This window comes from Lonchura striata, chromosome Z (assembly GCF_050655825.1).
Source record: "Lonchura striata isolate lonStrDom1 chromosome Z, ASM5065582v1, whole genome shotgun sequence".
NCBI classification, from domain to species: domain Eukaryota; kingdom Metazoa; phylum Chordata; class Aves; order Passeriformes; family Estrildidae; genus Lonchura; species Lonchura striata.
Genome location: NC_140740.1, coordinates 72,860,810 through 72,881,597, shown reverse-complemented (window position 1 = coordinate 72,881,597; position 20,788 = coordinate 72,860,810). Strand labels below are relative to the sequence as shown.

Here is a 20,788-nt window from a genome sequence, read left to right as displayed (position 1 = left end):
CAATTTTATTAATTATTTTAAATTATCTTGCTTTTTCTATGTGTAGTTGACTAGTTGCCACTTTTTTATCAGGAGCAGACAGTAAATAGATGAGGAGTCTGAACATGCTCTCTCACTGTCTAGCAAGTAAGGCCCCATGGAACAGGAGCAGAGCTCACTTTCCAGAGATGCAAATCTAGGCAGTCCCACTAACATAGCAAACCCTAATAGAGTTATTAAAGATTTCTATCAGCATGGCAACAAATGGAATAAAGTCTGAAAACCACAACCAACATGATGTCAGGCAGCCATCTCCATAACTTGTGGACTGTGGCCTTGAGGGCACCTTTCAGCACAGGATGATGAACATTGTGATGAATGTCTGACTTGCTCATCTCTGGGTTGAACCCATCTACTAATCTGTTAGCCTAACCCTGTTTATCTAATCTTTGTCAGAAAAAAGCTGCTAAGAGAAATAAAAATTTATAATTAACATCAAGACCTCTTTCAAGAGGATCAAGAATTGAAAGAGATGAAGAATTCCTTGGATTTGGTTCCATGTCCTCTGTAGGAGGAGAATATTACAAAAATTCAATACTTGAGCACACACTTGAGGAGACAACTCCATCTAGATGCAACAGAAATTCTGTATGGAGCCCCCACAACACAGTTAACAACAGTTAACAACAGTTAACAACTGTTAACAACAGTTGCAGTATGCAACTGTTCAATATGTTGTTCTCACAGGACAACAAGAATATTATTCCTTTGGGATGATTTCTGTCTTACTGAGGTTCAAATTTGTGTTAGTGTCTCAAGTTGGCTGGCAAAGGACGATATAATTTACTGGAGATCTTCGCTTTGCTTTTGTGATGGTCTGTGCTGGTGTTTTTAGCTGGAGGCAGGATTTATCTCTGAATTTGTCTTCTAGATCCAGCCATATATAGAAGTGCTCTCATCTGGCACATTTATTTGTACAGTATGTTTCTTTATGGCTTTTTAATAAAGAACAAGTTTCCTGGAATTTTCTTTGTTGCCTTTGGAGTAGGAACAATGGTCTGATCCTGAGTTTTCTCTCAGTCTTTTTGCCCATGGAAGACTTCTTTAGTAGAGTTGATGCCTGTTTTTCAATAGAATATGTCAACTGGGACTAGAGTCAGATTATTTTCATCTCCTTACATATTTAAGATGACTTTTAGAGCTTTTTTTAAAGTGCTTACTGTTTTAACTTATGATACAGAGGTCATGAATAAGCTAATCTGAAAAAAAGTACTGGTTTAAATAAACTATGAATTAACAGCAAACAACACACACACATATTTTTTCTGGCTTTTTACAGTAATGAGCTTTAGTACTAGCTAGTAAAGCAATGATCCTTGATTGCATTAAGTGTGTCAATGTTCATGGAAAGATGATCAATGTTCTTGCAGCTGAAGTGGTGCCTCATTAAAAATCATTCAATGAATAGTATGGAAAACCAGGGGAAACATCAGAAGTATAATTTTCATTAACTGGGAACAGAAACTCATTAACATGAGTCCCCTTTTGTACTTCCCTTGAAAATGTTATACATCTAAGCAAACTTAACCATTATTGAAACATTTCCTCTAGGTATATTCCACTCTTCTTGATGTTTTTTGTGACTCTACCAGCATCCGCCATTATTTTATCATACTTTCTTTCCTCACTTTCTCTGAGGAGTCTGTGCATTGGACTTCCTTTTCTTTTGTTTCAAGTGAGATGGACAGCCTTTTTATGAAGACTGTCAGTTCTTCTCTCTGGGTCTATTAGTGCATATCTATTTCCACGTTAGCCACCTTGTCCTTCCTGTGTGTGATCTGGGAGTCAGTTTTGCCACTGTTACTAATAAGACGTTGGATATGGGCACTGTTTTGTTTCTCTCTGATGGTGCTGTTTGTGTTCCAGCCCACAAGGAAGCTCCAATCCAAGGAATGGCTGTGAGTCTCTGGGGCAGTTGGTAGGAGAGCACTGGATGCCTTGCAGGGCATGGACACTGTGCAGCCTGTCTCTCTTCTTCCTTAGGAGGTTCACCAAACATCAGCTGTTATAAGAAAGGTGGAGGTCTATTTTTACTTTTAGGCAGATTAAGGCCATTCAAAGTGGAAGCTTTTGACACCATGTGAGCAGAGCTTACAGGGTCTGTGCTACATAGCTGCTCCATTTACAGATATCTGTAGGTTCTTAAGAGCAAAGCAGTTGGATATGCTTTTGTGGCTTGCTCATTTTAGTGCCTAAATTCCACCTAACAACCCTCTCAGGGCTCTCTCAGGAACCTCATTGTGACTTCCAAGTTTGGCCCAAGTCTGGGGTGAGCATTTACGGAGAGACATAACACACTGTAACATGGTGACTTTTTTAACCACCCACCAGTCCCCTCTAAATAAGTGGATTGCTCTACAGGTGTCCATGAACTCCACAATTAATTTTCTAGAAGACACTCATGGAAGATTATGTTTCAGGGAAGGCTTTGCTATATTTATCAAAACACCAGCCTTATTGCTAGGGAAAATAAGATACTCAAAGCCATTTTTACTAAAGAATGTATACATCAAAATTTGTATATATGGAAAGCTGCAGAAAGGTAAAATATGAAATATGCTGTAACAACAGGAGATCCTTATTATCCCAGCATTACCATCCAAAGTGTTAGTTCACTTCTGCTGATAAGGAAGACTCAGCATCTGCTCCAGTTGTTAGAGGTTAACACCAGATCAACCGTTTTTCATTGCCATGTCCCTTCCTTATCTACCTGGAATAATCCAACCTTGTTCCAGCCCTTATCAGATTTTCTTTTATTGGCTGTGCACAGGAACATCACACAGGACCACACAGACTTAGATGATTTCCTCCTCCTTCCTCACTGAAGTCTTTTGATTAATATTTCAGTTGTGTGTCTCAATGGGGACATCCCTGGCTGTGCTCCTTTGTTATAGTACCCTTAAACTGTGGTAATGTAATGCTGTAAATTATGCATAACAAAAGACTGATAATATTCAGCTTGCTCCAAGCTTACTGTAAAATTGATATGTGTCTTGTGTCTTCAACAACTCTCTTAAAAGAGAGTTTTGAGGATGTGCTTGTCAAAACTGCACATTTCTATCTTTCCCCTCTTGCACACACACTCAATATGCATAAACACACTTCATTAGGCTAACAGAGGCCCTGGGGGACACTGTCACAGCTAGCTATGTTTTCTTGTGCCTGGCCTTCAGTCTTAAATCTCATAATACCTTGCACAAGCCCTGCCATCCTTACAGAGCCTCAGACTGAAATTTTTGTTTTCTCCTGTAGATACTTTGCTAAAGGTACTGGGGTTACATGGAAATCAGAATCAGACCCAAACTTTCAAGGTTTGCTCTGAATTTCCTGGGTTTTGTGGTTAGAATCCAGACCCTTAACATTATCTTAACATAGGTTTTGCATTTGTATTTATAAACACAGTGTACTGCTGCCTATTTGAGTTTAGAATAGATTGTGGTATAAACATATTTCCTCTTTACACATTATAATCAGTGCACAATGGCCTGCTTTATGTAAAACATATCACAGTCTTTGCTTCTCTGCATGTGCTTGCATGCACATATAGCTTAAATTAACTAACTTAATATTCTCATTATGTGTTCAAAGAGGAGATCTGTGAATGAGGTAGGGAAAGACAGTCTTGCAGTTCCTATTTTGGAGTTTGATATTAAACACTGTATTTAGAGAAACATTTAATGATGATTCATTTTAACAGACTTTTGTTTGATGACTTATTTATAATTTCATCAACCAAACACTTCCCTTGGCAGAGTATGTTTTGGCTCACTGTCATTCCTGACAGCGATGTAGAACAATCCATAGTAAACGTGTCCTTTGGAAAATTAGCCAAACATCATTCCAATGCAATGACTCTGTAGGCGATAAGATGAAAATGATTAGTCACAGTTCATTGAATATTGCCCCAAACCTGTTCAAAACTACTGCTTGACATAATCCCTGGGAAGATGTTTTGGCTTCTTTCACAGTTTTACTGAAAAAATTTGAAATCAAAATCAACTTTTGTTTAAAGGGTTAATTAATAAAAATTGGGGCCTGAATTTTGCAAGTGTTGTCTGAGGCATCTGACCTAATTCTGTGAGGTATTTTGCTTAACTGAGAGCATGTGAATTTTCTTTATGGTGTTTATTCACACATTTGTGTTTTTGTAGTAAGATTTTTTTGGTTGATGTCCTTCCACAGTAACTTTAGTTTCAGAGCAAATGCATGAACAACAGCAGTAATACTACCAATAAAAACACCCAAGTTCCATATGGCATTTTCATGTGTTGATTTCACAACATTTACCCAGGGAAGTATGTATCATTATATCCATTTTATGGAGAAAAAACAGAGACCCTGAAAATTTTCAAGACCCTAAGAAGTGTATTGTTCCAAGAGCTCCCTTCCAACTGGAGAAAGAAAATTTAAATCCCTTTCACTTCAACCATTTCAAGACACTTTTATCCCAGTCTTAATTTGCTTGATGTTCCTGTAAGATGTAATAAGTCTTGCAGGATTTGCTGAGCACAAAAACGGCGTTGAAACAGTAAAGTCTGCAGTTGGGGTATTATCTACTGCACAGAAATTACAGCAGGATTGTGCAGTGTTTGTGTGCACTGTGGTACTCTGGCAGAGTACTTGAAGAACAAAATGCAATATCCTGTTTCCCTCTTCCAAAAAAGATCACAAATTCAGAGTTTTAGGACAAGGTATTTATTTATGATCTCTGCTGGGTGCCTGTTTCCCAGCCTCATTTATCCATGGACTATTTGTGAGCTGAAAAAAGAACTGCATGGTCTTTCCACTTTGTTAAGGACCAAGCAGAGAACTGCAGTGCTTAAAGCTGGTCATGGAGGCAACTTTCTCCCAGCACGGCCCCCAAACCCACACCACTACCTGTGGCAGCTCAGCTTGATCCCAGGGCTTTGTGGTGTCCTGTGCTGTGTTTTTCTTCTGGCTGCTTTCCCACCTAGACATTCCAAATGGTCCCAGGAACACAGCAGGGAATGAAGGGGAAAAGATGGAGCCACAAGGACATCATTCCTCTTCTACACCTTTATCCAGCAGGATTACGCTGCACTGTTCTGCCTGTATGCATAACACTGTGAGGATATATAATTAATTTATTTTCACACAGGAAAGGTATGATTTGCAAGGCAGTTTTTGGAATTAAATTTTTCATTATTGTACTGACTTACATATGTTTTGAAAAGCATTTATTTTATTAAAAACAGCAATATACATTTTTTTACAAAAATATTTATATTTTAAAGAGCTGCAGAAAGTTTCACAGAGTTCAGAACTTACAGGATGGATTAATGATATGAAAGTCCATCTGCTCAGATTCTTAATCATCAGACAAGAGAAATTAGCTCACCTACAATACTCTTATTCCTTCACAGGTTTTCTTAAAGATACATCAGGCTACTTTGGAGAGAGATATGTGCTATTAAGTTTGCTTTTTGTGTTCCAAACTGATGGGAATTGTCTGAAATCACTGTTTAAATCAGCTGAAGAGCTGGGGTGAAACCTCTGTCTTCTCATTCCTGATATGAAAAATTATCCTCAAGTCAGCTATCAGACTCAAACTGGTTTTAATGAAGATAAATGGAAGCCTTAAACCCTATTAATATATTTCAACATGTTAGCTGTAAGTCTTGATAGCAAACTTCCACTAGGGAAATTGCTGCATTTGAAAAATTTGTCTTTGTCCTCACTCAATGCCTGGAAATAAGGAGGTATACATAGGTCTACTAAAACACAATGCTAAATGCTTCAGCTAAGGCGTTTTATTAGGGAAAGGTATGCTTTTGTTTCTCTTAGTGATTGACAAATTTAATAAACACCTCATATTTAATGACTTTCTTTTTTTTAATCTAGTAGCAAAACAAAATAAGAATAATTTATCTTTTTAGTTGTTTTTTATTTCACATACAGTAAATAAACACTGAGCTGAGTGCCATGCTGGTCCTTACCAATGCAGACAAGATTAGGCTTTTACTTCCCTTGCACTCCTAAACTTAATCAGGCATTTTAGCCTTGTATGTAGATCTGCCAAATTTTATTCCTGCTGAAAAATTTAATTAGCTACTGCTCCCTTCCAGGCCCTGGATCCCCATCATTTGCATGCTGCAGGTGGGGGTCTGCTCCACCACAGTGTCCTGGGGGGCTGGAAGTGGAATCTCTTGGTCTGTCTGCTGGAGCATGGGATGAGTATGAATTTTCTAGGGATGTGAGAGGGGGCTTGCCTCCTCCTGCTCTGATTACACAAGTATCTCACTGTAACAAACAGCTGTGGTTGTGCAGCCTCTTTAGTTAGATTGGGGCAGAAAAAGTAGGCTAAGTGGGCAGCTTTGAAAATTGCAACCCTCACCACTCTATTTCCATTGGGGAAATTATGCATATGTAACACATGCATTGTGTATACCTGTGTCTGTTTCCTGTCCCTTGCCTGAGCAGTAATTAATTTAAATCAGGCATGAAAGCTGAGTGAAATATAGATTCTTTGAACAGTGCCAAAGATGCCCTGAACAGAGGCCTGCTGTATTTGTGTAACCATTTTGAACAAAATATCATAAAACATGACATTAGTGTCAGATTGGTTCCTCCAGTGCTTAATGCAGCCTGCTTGGATGCTGAAGGCAATAAAATTTCTTACATTCACCTATTCACTAGGCATTGATGAATGTAATAAATTGTATCTAATATTTTAAGAAAATTGCCACTTGATGACACAGGGCTTTTTCACAAAAGTAAAAAGTAACAGAAATTTGAGAGTCCTTAATAAGAGGGTGAAATGCACTAATTCCTCTCAGTCAGATTCTTGAACACTCCTCTGCATGGAAATAACTATTTTGAAAGAGACTGGTGTTTCCACCCCATCTAGATTTTCCCCTGCTCATCCTTGAAAGGCAGCCTGACGCTTCTCAGTAGTGCAGGCAAAATTGAGGCCACAGGTGAAGGACAGGACCTGACTAGGCTCAGGTTGGTTCTGCCACAGCAAGACTGAGGAGGAGAGCAAGGGAAGCAAGTCCTGGAGACCTCAATTCACACCTTTGCTGTGCTTCAGGAAGGAGAGGACTGAAGGGAGCAGGAGCAAATGCTTTTTCAAAGCACTTAGCACCAGCCCTGGCCCATGCCAAACATCCCTGCTTCAGCAGGAAGCCCGCCTTGACAGGGCACTTGCACTACCAGTGTGAATAGCTTACAAGAGAGAACTTTTTTTCCTAAAGGAGTCATCTGTTGTGGGTAACTGCCTTGTTACCTGTGCTGACTCAGACCCACAATTAATTACCATTTCTCTGCAGAAATACCAATTTTGTAAATGATTTTTTTTAAGCAGGGAACAAGTTGTGACAGACGCCTCTAATTTCTGCGTGTGTTACTCTTGTGTCATTCCTCTGCTGGTAAAATATTCCAAGACCTGCTATTGTATATAGTCTTTCAAAGAGATACAAGGAGAGAAGGCTTGATTATTTCATTAGCAATAGAATGGGTTACATGAACATGTTATTCCATCAATGAATTAAAGTCTTGCCACTATATATCAAAGAACCATTATGGGTAAAATAAGGACCATATGCATCATTAAAATCTTGTTTTGTGAGCCCTGAAAAACAGAGTGTTTCACATTTTATTTTCAGTCACTGTAGTTTATTTACTTAGCTGTAGATCTGTGGGGGTTTGTGTTTTTCTGGACAGGCATTCATCTGGAGGGCTAGCCTTGTACTGGATGTGGCTGATTTGTATAGAAACATTTAAGTTGGTTCTTGTGGACAAATCGACCTCTCATTTGAGTTGGCTTTTTGCACATTGATTTACCAAAGGCTGGTCTTGACTTTGGTTTTTGCAAAGTCCTGGGCTCTTTTTTTATCTGTCTTATCTTTGCATATTTGTCTTTTTGAGCTGCAAGCTCCTTGGGGCAGGGGTTGCATTCATAGTGTTTAATGTGCCTTGCACAAACGTAGTCCTGAGTTCAGGCTCATAAGTATCAGCTGAAAGCTAATAAGAAGAATGAATTCCATCTGATCCAGCTCATTGCAGAGGCTGATCCTTAAAGACTAATCTAGCCCACTTTGCCTACAGACTTGCATGTTTAGTGACCACTATGGAATGAAAAGAAGAGCATGATGTGAGGAAAACAAAATGTCAATAGGTAGTATTTGGTCTTCTCTGAAGAAAATGTGCTGCTTAAGGCAATCTTTCTTTTTTTATTATAGTTCTACAATAGGTGCTAGTGTTTGTTTGGACAATAAACTTGTCACATTGAATTATGGTAGTAAAAGAGCACAGATGCACACAGAGCCAAAACCAAACCTCAGAGTGTTTTAATTCATTAGCTCAACAACTCATGTTTTAGGAAATAAAAAAGATGGAAAATTAGGAAATGGAACAGAGTCTTACGTGAGTGGGAGCTACATGAATCTGAATGAATCCAAATATCATTAATAGGGCAAGAAAAAAAACAACTTGTGTTCATTGCCAGATATTAAATCTTGTTTATCCTTCCTTAAACTAACCAGAAACACATTTTGTTTGAGTACTGTTTAACAGCTGAGATGCTGTGGTTGTGCTGTAACTCTCCTCTGCTGCTTTTATCTTCTCTGAAAAAGGAGTGTGACTGCCAGGCTTGGAGCCTGGCTCCCTGTGCTTTGAACACTTGGATGTGGGAAGCCCAGGGCAGTTCTGCCTGTGGCCCCCCACTCAGGAGAGCACCAGCCTTCAGGCTGAAAGACATCCCTGATGTGCAACCAGTGGCATCTGAACAGATGTGTTAATAAGGGTTTCTCTGAGCTGGGTGCAAATAGCCCTTTTTTTTTTAATGAGAATATGAGCCCTTGTCTACAAACAGAGTACTTCTGTTCATGCCGTGATATCTATATTACAAATAAAAATGAGGAAGGAGCTGCATGTTTTTTTTCCTTTGTGGTACAGGGCTATCTGTATATATTTTCTTTTATTTCAGTGAAAAATTGCAGGTGTACTTCTGCTTTTTGATGCCAGCTGATGAGTAGGTAGCTCAAACCAATGGACCAAATATTTGAAACTAATGTATATGGATTAATGTATAACAATAAATGTTTTTATCTCAGGTATTGCTAGCTGCATAAAAGAGACACTTATCTCCTTGATTGACTTTGGAATATCCATAAAAAAATGTGAAAAGATGACAGATGACAGTCTGTGGCTTTGAGGAGCTGTAAACAAAAAAAGTCTGGGCTGGTCTCTGTACCTGGAGGTCCCTTTAATATTTAGATGAAAATCTAGAGGTTCCAAAAGGGAAGTGAGCAGATTTCATGCTACAAACATGGGACACAAGAGGCATAAAGCTTGTTTTTCATTCCCTTGGTTTTGAAATGGGCTCACCCTTCTACAGCTCCTATAAATCAGAGCAGCTGGTGGGAGACTTTTATACCAGTGGATACAGCGTCTACCTCTCCTCCAGCACCAGCTTGCACTCTGCACCTTTGGACAGGATGTGACCCCCTGTCCCTTTTGTTGGCCATGTGCCAGAACCATTAAACTAGCACTTTCCATGATACTTTTAGTCTCCTTGCCATGACAGATATAGAAAGACCCATTTACATTGCTCACATTTGTAAAGTAGATGAACTATTAATGCTACAACAAAGGTATTTTCTCATATTCCCCAGGCACTTCCTCATTAGCACTTCTCTGCAGGCTGCTGTCAGCCCATGGGCAGGTCCCAATGGCAGTGGTTTCCTCTGGAGAAACTTGATGGAACGCGGACTGCCTGATTTGAGGGGGGCTGCCCATCTCTTATTTCTTCTCCTTCAAGCCACCAATAAAGAACTGGGGGCAAAAAATCTTCATACAAGCATACAAAAATTTTGATCAGGCTAAAGGAAAGGACAAAATACGCTGGTAGCTTGAGATGGAAGGCTTAATATCTGAAAAATTGTTTAGGAAAAACCTCTTCTCCAAAAGTTAATTCTGGATTTTCATACCCTAGCCAGAATGACTCCATGCTTATCTGTTCTTTTTGTTCAACCCCCAATTAAGTAAGCTGCATATTAAAAAAAGAAATTTCATTTCAGCAGAGTAAGTATTATCTTTGAACTCTAAGATTTTAAACTCTCCTTGACTGCAAATGTGCAAAAGATTTTAGATTACTAGCTCATATCTACTGGATAAATTTTCTCCTAGCAGCAAATGGGCAGACCTGCATCCTTTCATGCTAGCTTTGCAAGCTTGGGAGCCCTACTGAGCCACATGAGAGACATGGCACTGGGACTTGACTAAGAAACAGAAATCAAAATAGGTCCAGAGAACAGCAGGTTCACAGCTCAGTAGTGGACAGCCTCTGTGGCCATGTTTTAGCATTTTGCATTCCTGCCTAAGGGGAATGGTGCTATTATTCTGAAGGGCAAAGATGTTAAGTGTAGACAAATGTGAATAGTCATTGTACAAACATTCTTGTCCAGTAGAACAAAGAAATAGTTTGAAATAACTGTTAGAACAAGTTTTGCAGTGTATGTGCTCTTTGTATACTTTAACAACTAGTTCAATTACTTTTGAAATACATCCAGTGGTAGGGTGGAACATGGCAGCTTTTTCAACAAAATGCAGCAGTACTACATAAACTCAGGGCAGGAAATGAAGAAATATATTACCTTTATGTTTAATTTTCTCTAAAACTACATGAGCAAGTAATAGTTGCTTTAACAGTGAAATTGAGTGAACAGCTTAGTTTTGGTACACTGTGTTGCAAGGAGTTAAATGATTGCAAGCAGTTTGTATTCCATGTTCATGGTTTGTCAGACTGACAGTCCATTCTAATCAGCATCATGAATATCCCTTTTTATCCTGTTGAAGTATTAACTCAGTACTGTTTCTGAAGGATTATATTTTCTGAAGAATTAGACCAGGTTGGAGTAAAGTTTTGAGGGGTATTTAGAACGATGCAATTCTAAGAATGATGCTGAAATCATTAGAAGTGGAGACTGGCACTCTCAGGATAGACTGGCTGAGCTGTAATTTAGTTACTGCAGTACTTTACAAACTGCTGATTGAAAATCTAAATATGCCTGCTTGTAAGTTTTAAATACCAAAGCACTTGCCTGTAGCAGCTGCAAAGTTTTGTGAACACTTTTAAAACTCAATATGTTTACACATTTTCAAGACTACGTCGTGTGAAAGTGGTGAGATTTCAGCATGCTCCTTCCATGGTATAAATTTTCAGACAAAAACTTATTGAAAATTGACATTTTTTTTGTTTCATCTTCCAGCTTCCAACCACCAACAATCACTGACTGAACCATGATGAAGAATCTTTTACTGATTTTTTCCCTAGTTACTACTCTGAAACCTTCCTTAAAGAAAAGGTTATTTTTGTTGAACCCTTTCAAACAGAATTGTAATTCTCTCAGTGCCATAATATAGAGAGAGGAGTGTTGAAGACTGAATTGCCTTTACCTTCTGCTTCTGCCAGGCACTTTTCTTTTACAGGTAGACTTCAAACAGTAACCAAAATTACTCCTACTGAGCATGCCAATATGTCAATACTACATCAACACATCCTAACACTAGACTGGGGGAGCATATTGTCTTTTACAAATTTTTACCACATTTCTTTCTGACACCAAAACTCAAAACCATGATTCTGATTAATATAAAACTTCCTGAACACTCATATTCCTACTGCCTGCTCTCTGCAGTTGAGAATTGCTCTGTTCAATTAAATAGGAAACTCTGCAGTTCCTCCTTCCAAAATCCAGAAATTTGGTCAAGTGTCTAGAACACAATGGGAGCTGGGACAGGTGAAGATTATGGGAGTTGCTAGGACTTTAATATAAATGCAGTACTTGAGTACCTATAAAAAAAATCTATGAATGGGGAAGTAATTAATACTGAAACACAAAAGTTTGCAGACAATTTTTAGAGTCACCTTCTCGTTCAGATGAAAATATTTGATCCATACTTCTGATCTGCTCTTTCAGCATTGTGCTTACTGATTCAGGGAGCTGATCTGTCTAGATTATGTACAGCATATCAGTTTTTAAGGCTTTCTCAACAATAATGATTCCTGAAAAACTTTGACTTCCAGAGCCTACCTAAACAGCTGGTTGCTGGGGCAGACAATTGCAGTGTACATGGCTCTCCAAAATATGGCCTGATGTTGCTTGTGCTAACTTACCTTTCACTTAAAGGCACAAATGTGACAGACCCATGAAAAGGGGAAAAAACCCACAAAAACCCACAAAAAGCAGAAAATGTGAAGTAATATATTAACCTGCTCTCAAGATTTATTGAAAATTCCTGATTATTTGTTGATTTCGAGAGATCCCATAAGTTTTTTTAAGCCTCAAATGCTGGAATTGGTCAATTAGCAAAAATCTCTAATTTCTTTCTCCTCCTAAGGAGTGAATGCTTCCCCCATCATCGGTCCCCTTTCCAACCATTTTTTGCATCAACATGTTACATCTTGTCTTAATTAGATTGCAAGCAGCTTCGACTGCAGCTATGATCTTACCCTGTGCTATGTACTGGGGCCCAACTGTGAGTGGGGCTGCTGAGGGCTTCTATAACACAAACAAATATAATTATTTTTCTTTTTTCATAGGTGTCTTTTCTCTCTAGCTCTTATATAAACACAGTTCTGTGGAGCTGAAACTGTAACTTGGCTGTCAGTGTGGGGAGCCAAGGACTGACTGAGCATCCCACGAGATGAACAAATCTCTACCTTATGTGGAGGAAGAGAAAACAGCAGGGCTAACTGATTCAGAGGTACTCAGAGTAATAAAATAGCTCAGTATGGGTTGCAGGCTTCACTAGGGATCAGGCACATTTTAAAACTGTTTATTGACAGAAAATCGGTGTGCAGCTAAATGAATTATTTAAGTATCTGTTTTCTGTGAACAGTATCAGTTTTTCAACAAGATTTTCTATCCCATACTCTATCCCCTAATGCCTGAAAATAGAAGTATTTCCACACTGAAATTCTACCACAAAGTTTCATGGGAGCTGTGGTTGGAAGCTGAATGTAGCAGCTCTCCTGATCTCAGTCAGGATGTCTGGTTATGCTCAACCTGACAAAATGTGCTGCTTGACTGACTTCCATCCCACAGAGCAGGATGAGGTGGGACATCTCCCGATCTCATTGGGAGAAGTGGGAGAAGTGGTCTTGGAAGCTCTGCTGGAGGCTGCAGTGACAGCATTTCCAGGTAAAAAGAAATACCTGTGAATATTTTTGATTTTCATCTCATAGTTTTCAGGGTATGGGGAGAGAATGGTAGGATAAAACATCAGCCTCCAACAACTGGGGAATGGGGTGGTGTGAGTGCCCAACCATTGGGGAATCAGAGTGACAACCCCGCAGCATGGCTGCAAGATGGCCTTGCTGAAGAGCTTTATCAACTGTAAAGCAGCAAATAGCACTCAGATCTCAGTCACATTGCTAATTGTCATACTTATATAGACTTCTTAACAGACCGTTCTTTTTAATTCAATCTGTACTGTTTCATTTTATCTTTAGGTCCTGCCATCTAATTTGTATTTTTCTTCATCCATTATTTTATTCCTGTGAACACTGTGGTCAGACACATGCTAGTTGTGGTCAAAATACTAGGTAGTACCTCACTCCATTAGCAATCCCAGTGCTTGGCTTTTCAGATAGCAGCATCACTTAAAACATGGTCTACAGCTCCAGCGTCAGAATCTGGCCTTCTCTCAGGAGAACTGAGAGCAGGATGTCCTGGCCATTGTCTTCAGTTCTATGAGATAGATTGCTGCATTTATTGCTTGCATTGCTAAGTTATTATTACAGCTAATGAAATAATTAAAAAGCACATTGTGAGAATTTTGTTTGACATGCTCAACACATTAAATGATTCATATGTTTGAGTGCTTGGGTTGTTGATGGGTATTTGTGAAAATGACACTAAAATGAAAAGACAAAATGATAACTATTAATGATCAGAGCACCAGATGCTAGTTGAAAAAATGTGCACCTTTGTGCTAAGACTAAACATATCTCCTGAATATACAAGCAGTCAACATTTTGGCATCTCCTTATAGTGCACTGGAGCAAACTGTCATTGAGGTGATAAAGACTTGGATTTCAATCCTTGCAGGGGACCACAGGAGGTCTAATTTTTCTCTCAGTGACATAAAAACTGTATGAGTGTGATGAAGATGTGTGGAAGAGCAGAGGACCACAGTGAGGAGGAATGGGGAGGGAACCAAGTGAAGTGCAGGCATAATTTCATAGCACTACTTGTTGATGTCTTGGGACTCACGGCAGAGTCTGAACTGAGCTGTCTGCTGGTGTCACAACCACTGTGGTTCACGTTGGAACAGGTCAGAATTGAACAGGTCAGAATGGAACAGGTCATTAAGTATTGGTGCCTCCTCCACTAGTCAGGGGAAGGTTGAGGCCCACTGCATTGCCTGATGGGATATAGATGCCTAACATAAAAAAGAAGAGAAAACTCAGATCTCATATAATTCAATCACTTTTAACTGCTCAGGAGTATACTACTTGGAAAAAATGAATGAAAGAAAAAGGAGTGGAAAGTACAGACTTTCTGATACTTGGTTTCCCACTGGAAATTAAAACAAGGCATCAAACAACAGGGGTTTGCTCCCCTCAGTTGACTTAGAACAGCTGCTCACCAATTTCTGCAGCGCACAGAGGAAAATCAGAACTTTGCCTTGGGTCTGAGCAATTTTTCAGAAGCAATCCAAGTCAAACTTCCACTCAATGACTTCATTCAAAGCTGGTTTACATCATGAAGTGAAATTTTGTTTATTTATTTGTAATAACTTCAGGATTTTACGGACCCACAAGAGGATGTTATTTAAGAAAACATCAGCAAGCTGTTTCAAATACCCAGGGTTCAAAACAGGCTATGTCGAAAACTCATCAATGGAAAGAGTCCATTATTAAAAATTAAAAATTAAAAAAGGATGGAAAATGTCTTTTGTAGATGGCTTTGAACTGAAAAGTTCCAAAACTTGATTTTTATTCTGCAGCAATACATCTTTTATATAAGACTGAACTAATAAAGAGGAATGAACAGGCTTCCTCAAAGAGCAATGAACCATTGAACAAAGTTGGTAATTGTAGTTGGTAATTGCAAAATCTATAGTCGCAAAGAAATACCACAGCAACAATGTTCTAGAATATGCCATATCATGCAAACCAAGCAATTAAAAACCCCCCGAACGTTAGAGATGTTACTAAAAAACTTTGAACCTGGAAAGCAGTAGAGTCTAGACTGGTAATGCTTAGGAGCAATGGAAATTTTCTGCTGAGTGGCCCAGAGCAAATCACTTGGACTATCTATGTCAAGAGTATAAAGCAGGCCAAATGATATTTTCTAATCTGTGGGAGAGTTAAGGGACCCCCTAGACCTTTGCAGATGTTACATAACTGAGACATGACTGGAGGCTCCTGACTAGAATAAGGTCACCAGTTTTGTTTCTAATCTGGCTCAAAATTTACCAAATCAATTATGGCAATAATTGCATCACTGGTTTGTCTCCTGCTATCACACATTGCTAGAAAAAATCTGCAATGCCTTTTGAGGTCTTCAGGCAGAAGATACACAAGTGGATAGGCCGTGGCAGCCTTCCATGGGGGAGCAGAGCATGGCAAGGTGACATGGGAGAGGTGGACTTGACAGCTGAGCCCTTGGCCAGGCAGGGGACATACGAAGGGAGAACCTGCTGTCTGGAGCACCCCAGGAAGTCCTTCAGGAAGAAGGGGAATGGCAATAGTGGGCAGTGGTGGCTCAGGGGAGAAAGGCAGCTTGGAATAACCCAGAATCAGGCTGAGAGAAGCTGGAGGATGAGGCAGGAAGACTTTGGTTGGTTTACTGGATTTACATGACCAGCAGCTGCACAGCTCTGGCAGGTTAAGAAGAGAGGGTTTGAATGTGATCACAGAGATTATAATAGCCAGGGCTAAAGGAGAATAGTTGGCTGCAGAGAGTGTTGACAGAGGGATTTTGTCTTCCTTGGACACCAGACAGTATATTGCAAAGGAAAATTACTCAGAAATGGGATCACTCTAGTGAAAAGCTTTCTCTGGGTCCTGAGCTCCCACTGGCTTTGAAGAAAACTACTGAGAGGACCTTCAAGTGAACAAAATCCAGAAATAGAGATCAAGAAAAAATCTTGGAAATAGATAACAAATGAGGGGGAAGAAACATGAGAGGAGAAAAATTAAATACCGTAGCAAAACAATTTGCTGATGTATCTCCAGACAAATGCCAAGAATTTGACGACCATGTCAAAGCAAGTTTCACCACCAGGTTTTTAACAACTAGGTTTTCTGCTTTTATTTAAAATTTGTAGATTTATTTATATTGCTTTATAGGTTTATTTTGAAAATGCAAGTGTAAGTCCTATTATGTATTGATATAAGAACTTAAATACTGGTTATGTAATTATTTTGAAGTTTCAGAGACATGCATGAGTTGGCTACATCTGGGACTAACAAGGTTTAGCAGGGTTGAATTACAAATCATCCTACCAGATGGTGAGGTGGAACTTGTAAAATATATAAACCCCAAATACTTCAATATAGAACTATCTAAAGGACAGTTTCAGCAGACCTTGCTTATCTGTTGCAAAAGTGAAAAATGGTCCATCGTGTTCCCAGAATATGTTGAAAATGTCAAGCTGTCCTCAGAAAACGGTTCAAGGAAAAGGACAATTATGGGGGGAGATACACTGATTCCTGGAAAAATATGTTTAGAATCTGGAGGCAGAGGAAAATTGAATATAGAATGAAAAAGGAAGGTGGAACAGGTGGAAAGAAGTAAGAGCAGAATAACAATATTACATTTCAAAAAAATGAAGCATTAAACTGAAAGAACCAGTGCATCAGGTTTCATAAGATAAAGTATGAGGCAAAGCAGTCCAGGCTGATGAAGTCATCCTAAAAACAGACTATTTTACTTCAAAGAAAAAATATATATGTAGGGTACATTTGATTCTTACTTGGTGTCATATGGGATGCACTCGAGCAGGAGAGCTGTGCTCTCAGAAGGGTTCCCTGGCTAGAGGAACTGAGGCTGAAGTTGCTTTTTGAGTTGCTTTCAACAGCACATCCATTGTGGTGAAAGTGCGACGTGGGCAAAACTTTCCTCTCTGTACGTTCAGTGAGTTACTGGGACTGGAGGTTGGCACATATGTCATTGCAACGAGAACCATGACATGGCCAGACAATCCTGGGACACTCACAGGTCACAGACACAGCGTGCAACAGCCCGTGTGAGCTATGGCACCTGGTGTCAAACAGGCACTCTTTGCAGGATACGATCAGAATAAAAAATAGTCATGGTAAATAGAAGAGATGGTCTGAAGCCTTAGATGAAATAAAGGAGAGAGAAATACATTAAATGAGTTAAGAAGAATCTAAATAATCAGGAAAAAGATAAGAAAGATTATGACTGGAGATCATAGGCAATCACAATACCAGGACTTGCTGGTGCAGTGTTAAGATAAAAACAAATATTATTATTTGGTGGTTCATCTGGAATATCTTACCAGTGGAAAAACTAGTAAGTGTTCTACTTTAGGCTACATGGGTGAGGCCTCAGATGATGTGCTTTGTAACTTTGGGAACCGCACTTCAAGAAAGATGTAGACAAATTGAAGAGAGTGCAAAGGAGAGCAGCAAGAATGATCAGAGGTTTAGAAAACATGACCTACAAGAAAAGGTTGAAAGAACTGGGTTTGTTTAGTCTAGAAAAGAGAAGACTAAGCATGAGGCTCAAGGAGAGGGGGAGGAAGGGATAACAATTTCCCAATATGTAAAAAGTTGTTATGAAGAGGACAGTGATCAATCATTTTCCATGTCCACTGGGGACGGAATGTGAAAAAGTGCACTAACTTGAGCAAAGAAGATAGATTGGACAATTCATTAACTCCAAGGCTAGTGAGCAGCCTACCCAGAGAGGTTCACAGAAGAATCTTAATTTTTAAGAGGGGTTATCCAAACACCTGTAAGATAGGTTCTTTATGTGCTTAGAGGTAATTTGCATGCTAATCTTTCTGATCTGTTCGAACAGTGTGTCCTGAACACCATTCACATGGAAAGAGGAGCTATCCCTAGCATTGTCACCATACAAACTTTAGACCTTTATCACCAAAAATCTGTGTAGCAACCATGATAAATGTCTTGTTGTTTGAAGCTGAAGGCTCTAAAAGATATATATCATGGTACTCCACTGCAAAAATTTCATGAGGCAATGCTTCAGGATACTTTACTTGTCACTATGTGTAGCTTTGCTTTTCAGGAATACCAGCATAAATTCTGATTAATTTTTAAAATACTTCTACATCATTTAAGGATGATGTCACATTTTAGTGCTTTTAAGTTTTGACATAACCCGGACAAAACTTTACTTCCTCCAATTCAGCTTTGTTTCAAAGATATGTGGGGATTTTTTAATGTACTGCTATCTGGTCAGAACTTTGTCTTTCAAATGGATCTCCTTGATTTCCATGTTTATGCCATTTTTGGTATCTCTGATATGATTGCCATCAGGGCCACCTGTTCAATGGATATATTCTGTCTAGAAAAGAATAAGATGAAGATAGTAATTCCATATATCCCTATGTTTAGTAAAAATTAGCACTTGCTAACAAATTATTTGACCTGTATTGCAATTAAGTACCAAACCTGAAAAAATCTGTGACAGCTTTCCAGTCCATTCTTTCCAGTCCATCAATGAAAGTGTCCTACCTTATGTAAACTCACAAGCTGTATAAATAGCTACTAGTGCAACTCAGTTAACTCAAAGTAGGTACTCAGCTTCTTTCCTCCTAAAATCAAGAAAATTTTGTGAATAAAAAATAGGTTTATTGGTTATAAAGAATCAGTAAAAGGGAATTTGGATGCAAAATCAAAATAGCAACATTTCTACATGGAAAGATTATATATGGCATAAACATTACACAACTTCTTAATTCAAGTTCTAAATTAATCTTATCCATTGCACAAAAAGAATTTAAGAGTGACAGTAACTCAAAGACAACAGAAGCTGGGACTCCAGGCAGAGAGCCTGTGGAATGAAATACACATAGTCAAATTTCTAAACACAGAACAGATTTTTTTTTTAGTCTTGTTTCACCATTCTAAATCCACTGCAAATCACTTCAAAACTAGGTTTTTATAAAATAATTTTTGGTAGACATCCTTCCATCATTTATGCTTATCGGTAAATTAAAATTAAATTAGCTGAAATTCTATTTGTCACCATCACCAGTTACAGTGACTCTTATGATTCTGCACCCAATTCACCTCTTCAATAAATTGTTTACATTTCATTATTTTTGTGACCAAAATTATAGAAACAGTATACTTATTTATTTTAGACAAATCAAACGTTCTTCTTTCAGTTATTAACGTAGCTCTGAAATCAGCTTAGTGAGCTTACTGACTGCATGGTATGTGACCTACATATGATAAATATTGCAGTAATAAAGATGCAATAAGGATTAAGAGAAAGGTAATATTGTTAATTTCATGTTTGTTTTAGAATTGCTTCCAAAGCCAGCCTGAGGCTTAGCTGTGAAAGCCACATCTCTTCTTGATGCACTGCACAGCTTTGCACGAAATTGTAAATGTAAGTAAAATCCTGTCAGCGGTAATTACATCCAAGGACTATTGGACACTGAAATATTTCTTCTCCTGGATCACTAAAGTTAGAGAATTGATCCTCCTTCATCTCTTAAACAGTGTCCTTAACTGTTCTTTTCCTAATGTAAACAAGTTTTAAGCAGTCTGGGTATTTTTTTTCCCTGTGATGACAGCTGGAGGAATAGGACACTACAGAAATATGTGCAGGTTGGGCAAAGCCAGCTGAGGGGCTTGGTCCATCCAATATCTAGCAGGAGTCTCATAGCCTACCTGCTTCTACCCCTGCCAGAAACAGGACCCAAAGTGACACTGGGGACATTTTTGTTTCCTGGCTGTAGCATTTCTGATGCATTTCAGATACTTTAGCTGTGAATGACAGGAGCTAACTTGTTTATAAGGCTTATTAGGAATCTTCAAGACGTCAGGCAACAACAGGTGCAAAAGCAGTGGGAGAGCTGAGTGGCAATACCGGCAAGGAGGCAGGCAGGAGAAAATAAACACCAATAAACATCAGACTATTTTTACTTCTGCTTTGTGATAGGAGAGAAAACCCTAGGACCTGCAAAAGGCTGATTGCTTTCTTGCAAATTACTGCCTTAAATCCTGTCAAAAGCTTTACCACAGTAATTTCCACAGCAGCATCAGACTCACAAATGCTGATGCAGAAAGGCTCTTCAGTCCCACTCCCTGGGGCTGCTTGCAGAACTCGCAAAAGTGCTTCTTCCACGCAGTGATGGCAGTGCCTGCTCTGCACCATCTTGCCTGCTTTGCCCAGCTTTGGGTAGATGTTCCTGCCCTTGCCTTCCAAGGTATGTCTCCTGCTGCTTTAAGGCACAATGTGCCTCTTTCTCTCTGGGATTTGCAAAGAAGCTATCTCATTTGGGTTCACAGGCACAATAGTTTCCACAGCAATGCTGCAGCTTGGATAGGGCAGTTACATTATTCTTGACTTCTCTGAGACTTTTATTTTTCCACACAAGTATCTCCTGCCCTTGAAGAGCACCTCATCTAGTGTCTATGAGGCTTCTGCTTCTTGTTTGACATCCCTTATTTACAAAGCAAACAAAATGTTCCTTTTAACACACATCATGCAAAGTTTATTAATGAAGAAAACAATCCCAGGGGGTCAGCCCAGGGGACCCTTGAAACCTG

General features: G+C 39.1%; 1 long non-coding RNA gene across 1 annotated transcript in view; it reads left to right on the top strand.

Moving 5' to 3' along the window:
- Positions 1-695: 695 nt before the first annotated feature.
- Positions 696-20,788, top strand: part of LOC146763884 (uncharacterized) — a 37,174-nt gene continuing 17,081 nt past the window's right edge. The window contains exon 1 of the long non-coding RNA XR_014951618.1: positions 696-20,445. This is a non-coding gene — a long non-coding RNA (uncharacterized LOC146763884). The remainder of the gene's footprint in view (positions 20,446-20,788) is intronic.